At 35.6% G+C, this 6,265-nt stretch overlaps 1 protein-coding gene across 1 annotated transcript in view; it reads right to left on the reverse strand.

Annotated features, from left to right (window-relative positions):
• LOC128745328 (acetylcholinesterase) overlaps positions 1-3,725 on the reverse strand; it is a 69,316-nt gene extending 65,591 nt beyond the window's left edge. Inside the window, exon 1 of the mRNA XM_053842372.1 lies at positions 3,582-3,725. The gene's annotated coding sequence lies outside the window, so the exon portion shown is untranslated. The remainder of the gene's footprint in view (positions 1-3,581) is intronic.
• Between the last annotated feature and the right edge of the window lie 2,540 nt (positions 3,726-6,265).

A 6,265-nucleotide genomic window follows, 5' to 3' on the forward strand; every position in this document is an offset into this window, starting at 1 on the left:
ACAAACAAAGTTGTGTCAATGAGAAATGGAAGAAAATAAACAGCGGATAGAAGATTGGTTGAAAAGTGAAAGTCATCTTAGATAGTCGGAGTGTATAGAATTTATAGTTAAAGATAGTTGAAGTTTACAGAGTATAAAAGGCTGATAGTTGGAAAGAATTCTCGAAAGTGAGTTTTAAAGAAAGCGTAAGAAGGATAGTTGTTTTGTAAGTGGAAAGTGTTTAAGAAAAGCAACATAGTTTGAGTAAGTCTAAAGAAGAGAATTTTATGTGTTTACAACCATTGATCCATAACTATAGGTACGAGTGTACATACGGAAACAATTAACACGGAAAAGTAAAACACTACAACACTACAAACAGGGTAGATCCGGCCTGAAGATCGTAGGGCCCTCATGTTGCTTCGACAGAGGAAGCAGATGCTTCTGTAGACATTCCTTGAGGTAGATCTGCCCGTTTACAGTACCGGTAGTCACGAACGGCGCACTCCGTTTGCCACATGATGTTTTTCTTTGCCAAATCATGTATTTCTTGGCAAGCTATGAAAGTTTATACATCCTTACTTCTTCCGGAACATCAAACTTGTGCTGGGCGGTGAAGTACAGTAGCCCCAGAAGCTGCCGGAAGTCCGCCTTGAAGTAAGTCTCATCATTCATTATGAGAGAGTTGAGGATTTTCCAGGGGCTTGCGTAAAATAAATTCGCGACGTTGCTTTCGAATGACGCCACTTTTTCCAAGTTTCGAAAAACTGACCGCGATAAAAATAGAGTGTAAACAATACACTCTAAACCACTTCTACTAAAATTTTCAAAAGAAAATACCCTATTAGTAATTTTCTGCAGCGTTTCTTCCGTGGTGCAATTTGATGTAGGACACCCTTTACACCAGTTTATTTTTCAAACGTCTACTCATTCTGTTTATCGAATGGAACAAACAATCTTTTGCTAACCAGTTGTGTAGCTGACGTTGGCAGTAGACGGTTCCACAGATATATACGAAAGGCTTTCGTCACCGTAGTATATATCTGTGGAACCGTCTACTAAGCGTGGGTGCCAGAAGCTATATAGTCTTCAAAAAATCTCGTAAAACATTATTCTCAACGAAAAAATAAATTAGTAGAAATCATATTGTACACTAACTTTGACAAACATTAGAATGTTGTTACATGAATACACTTTGTTCAATAAATTAGTTAATTTATTAATTAATTGAAATGGAAAGAAAATTCTATAATATAATTATTAAACAAATTTTTTAATCAAATGGTTTTCTGTATAATAGTTTGCCCCGCAAAAGAAAATCCAGGCTACGTCACGGATAAGAAGAGTGGCTGTTTGTTTTGACGGTCGCCATCGTGAGGATCAATTAAGTCAACATAACTAACCAACTGCATACTTTGTTACTAAATGGTTTGATACATTTTGCTATACGCCCAATACAAGAACATTTGAATCATCCCCATCAAACGCGCTGTATCCAGTAAACGATAGGGAATTAAATTAGCTCAAATTGGATTCAATTTAAAAAACTGCAAACAATCAACATAATGAAGCAGACTCACTTTGATAGAGACATGTCTCAAAACATTGAGATCATGAAACTACTGTACTGATAGTAAACACATCTTAACTTAAGAATATTCAAACGAATTTGTTAAATAGATATACATATGACATTTCATCTGTAATGATTTTAGAAATGAAGATTTACTGACACAATCTCAACATTTAATATAGGTACGATAAAGGTATAAGTAAAAAAGCAAACTGGATCAGAGGTCCGGGGAACTATGGCTCTAATATTGTTTCACTAAGTTTAGAAATGTATATGTTATATGTTGACACATAATGAATATTTGACCCCACAAAGCCTATTTAGCACAAAACCAATCATCCTATCAATGCATTTCATATTTGACAAGTTTACAAATACTCAAAAAATATCGCTGGATAGAACAAAATCAATAAAAACGCGTCAGCAACGTAGTATTTAAAACAATTGTGTATAATTAGCAAAACTGATACATTTGGCTTTCCAAGGGCTGGCAATTTTTGTACACTGTTGCCAATTAATTGTTGGGATCCATTTTCCTCGTTTCTCTGATACCCTGATGTATTATTAGATCTAATTGAGTTGTCTTTAAGCCTCATTAAATTTCTTTGAGTTGTCTATAAGGTATTTAAGCCTCTAAATAGTAATTGTTGCGCTAGAATAACCGGATAATAAGCGTTATGAATTTAAGCAACCGTACAGTCACGAAAAATATTTGCTCAAATTGGTAGGATAAAAGGCTGTGTTATGGCAGTGAAGCGAAGTTCAATTATGGAATCGTATGATTCCGTATGTATGTCTCGTAAATGGGATCATAAGTATGTTTCCGATATCATTTTGAAGACAAATCGTCGAATTCGCCGCACAGAAGCATTAACCCTAAAAGCAGTAAAAGGCTTTCTAAGTTAACCGAGCATACTAAAACTGTCTATTGGGTTGAAACCAAAAAAGATCTTTTATTTATATACCTAACTCATATCCGACGTTTTTTAATAACTGAAATATTTTTAGTCCCGTATTTCTTACTGTTTAAATCCACGGACACTTGACATCCGAAGGTTATTTGCATCAATCCGTCTACACATGATGACAAAATAATGGGATGGCTAAATAAGCGTTGCTAGATGATGATTAAGTGTTACCTTTGGCATAGCAGTTGAAAGTAGCTACATATACCAAACTCAAACGTGCCCCAGCCTCACCGCAGAAAGCTTTGCAGAAAGAGTCACTATAATACATTACGTGTGTATAGTAATTTTATTTTGCCTTATCCTACGATATTTCAGGCTACGTTTCAGCTCCTGATTCCTAGGATCTTACAGTTGTGTTAGTGTGGCTGGCGCGAAGCTAAGAGAGCTATGAAAAACGGATGCCCTGAAATGTGATAGTCCACAGTCAGGGTCGTCCTTTTATTTTTCCGTCACGTTCCACGGTCTTATGCGACCAAGCACAAACACTTTTTCGACTGCACTAATACAGCTCTTCACTATCGCAGCTACTTGATCACTCAATGCCTTAGCATACAGCTGAAGGTGAGATATATATATATATATATATATATATATATATATATATATATATATATATATATTCAGCATACTTTTCTACACACAACAGTCACAGATTTTAATCATGAATTGATTACGGCACCGCTTTGCCTAGAATGCACAGAAAAGGAAGCAAATACATTTATTCGAATACAGAAATAATTCTATTTGCTAACGTTTTGATACTAAATTTTCAAGGTCCACGTTATACCGTGTTTTAAACGTAGCTTTTAAACACTATAGAATTTCAACTTTCTTATTTTTATTTTGAAAAGAAACAAAAATATTCACTACCGTTTGCTCTAAATTGAAACCAAAATCAGCGCCTCAAGTTAAACGTTCATTTCAATCTCGTTAGCATGAAAAATTCATCCACAAGGCCACTCGAGTAACGGTCAATATACCAGCCCCCTTCTTTGAAACTCACTCCTACAGGGCGTTCAGCTCCTCTGACCGTAGGCTATCCACTTTATATAAACACTTACTTCTTGCTTTGCAATTTAAAGTTGCTCCCTTCAAAGCATTAGTTTCCACCCCACTTCTTAACATGTAACCTTTCTAGCCTTTGCATAAAAAGTTTGTTAAACTGCACAATACTATTGGTACACACAAGCAAAAACTGCTTTTGGAGTTGATATGTTAATCGTGCAATGGCTCAAACGAAACTAAGCTGGAAAAAATCTCCTGGTATCAAAACCAAGGAGAACTGTTCATTCGCTGTCATCGCTCTTGCTGATCTCAAAAGCTTTTTCCTGCTTGCTTCAATTCCTGACTCTTCTTTTACGTACCAGGTGGGAAAAAGTTCTGGATTATGCTCTCTCACGGAGTTGAATGCGCGCAGTGGGTGTTTGGACTGTTTTTATCTCAAAAAATTAGCAGAGAATAGAAACATAAATATCAAATCAATCGATTAGAAATTTTTCTAAAAATTAAACGATATTGCAAATACAATAGAAATTTGAAATACCACTACTGAAATAAACAAAAACGTCAATCACTGTCAGGAATTAACGAATCAACCAATGACATCTAAACATGATTTTGTTTCCCAGGTTCCAGGCCCGCGTCGGTAAGCTTATTCACTTGTGAATTTAACTAACTCGACATTGGAAAAAATCAGAGGAGTGGTTACATATAGTTTACATGCTATATGCAGTATATATACAAGTTACATTCGTTGTATGTAACATTTATCAAAGTAGTAAGATTGTATAAGTTCAACAGCACATCTTTTCATTACACTTCCAATGAATCGGTAAATATTCATATCCTTACAGAATCATACTATAACCGAACACTACAGCTATAGAGCACTTTTCCAACACAGATAGGAAATTCGCCTAGGTTTAATCGTCTTGTCGTAAAGAATTTGCACTCTGTTGGGACAATCGACTCTAGTCATTTTTTCTGAACACTTCCCTAACAGAGACATCAAATTGAACTAGGTTTGATCGCGTTCGAGAGAAATTTGTTAGCACGAGGGGGCTTTATCACTTTTTCTGGCGAACTTCCCAAGGGCGTCAAAATTGTTTAGGTTTAATCGCGGAGTTATGAAATCTTGTTGAGACGAGGAAACTTTGTCACTTATTTTGGTTTACTTCCCAAGCACAGATATCAAACGGGTATTGGCTTGGACCATTGTGAAGAATCTTCCAACCAATCACGAAGCGAGGATTTGCAATCAATAGGTTTCATTATTGGTATGGATGCGTAGAAGATTTACCGATCGATTGGCGCAAAAATATTTGAAATCGATCTGGAAACCGCTAAGCTATTGGCGCTCAAAATCTTTCATTTTTCGTGACGCTCGCATTTTTCGATTTTTTGGAATGACTCCCTATACCAGCTAACTGCCTGAAAGACGTAGTCCTACGTCAAAAGCGACAAGGCTTTCTTATCCAAGGGGTAAAAATGTATTCGTTACGATTGAACCTAAACCAAGTTGATGTCTTGAAAGCAAACAATGTTGTGAAAGTATAAAACTACTCATTCTCTTCAGTCAATATTATAATTTGAACATTGAAGTTAGACCAAGTTGATGTCCTGATCGTAAAGTGAGCTCGTAGAAAAGAGCAACCATCCCTTCCCCTCAACAGAGTATACTGATAATTCTAAGAATATAGTCGAAACTTAAGTCTTGTATGAAAACAAGGATTATTCATGGATGTAATGTGGCGCAATTTTCCCTCGATATGACTCACAACAACCTTGCCATCCCATTGGTTATTTCAAGTTATGCAGGTATCTCACCTGTCCAGTCAATTATTTTTCACAGCTTGCATATCATTTTTTCCAGTACATTTAATTTTGCAGAGATTTGTCACACAACTTTTTAATTTACTTTAATGTACTAAATGCTCTGGAACATTCCTATAAATTTAGTACAAGAACCCAAGTTCCCAAATTTCCTACATGCTCGTGCTTAGTGATGTCCGTTAATCGTTCGATTAATTCAACTAATCGAATACTGCCAGTACGAGTAGTTTAATCGAATTAATCGAATAGTTCAATGAGTACGAATAATGCCCGAATAATGCACGTTAATCGTTCAATTAATCGAAATAATCAAAGCAATATTCGAATATTTTTAATCGAACACCACTGACACGAATAGTTGAATTAATCGATTGGTGCAGACATTAATCGGTAATCGAATAATTGAAAATTTCGGATATCACAACTCGTGCTCTGTATATCAGTTTCATCAGACCACAATCATACTCCTGGTGATTGGCGACGATATCGCATTTTGAAAATTTTTATGTGACTTGTAGCACTAGCTAACTTTAGGTAACTGGCTTGAAGCGAAAGTTAACTGATTTAAGGATCTTGCTTAAAACATAAAATATTTGTGATTAGACGCACAACTTCTAGTTGAACGGAAAAATTAAATAGATAGGGTTATTATAGATCACTGGTTCTCTTTCGTCAATTTTCTTGCAAATAGTTGATATACGAGTGTAGCACCATTTATTGTCACAAGTTGATTTAAAATATAATTGCCTTTCAACTAACATACGAACAGCGAGTTAAATTTATTAAAGTTAAAATATCATTAATTTAATCATATACGCTCAAACCTTTTTTTCGGATCAGACAGTCACTAATTCTCTCTCACTTTGGAAATTGCTGCATCACATCACATGCATGAATGTTTCGTCAACCCTTT

The sequence above is a fragment of the Sabethes cyaneus genome, chromosome 1 (genome assembly GCF_943734655.1).
Source record: "Sabethes cyaneus chromosome 1, idSabCyanKW18_F2, whole genome shotgun sequence".
NCBI classification, from domain to species: domain Eukaryota; kingdom Metazoa; phylum Arthropoda; class Insecta; order Diptera; family Culicidae; genus Sabethes; species Sabethes cyaneus.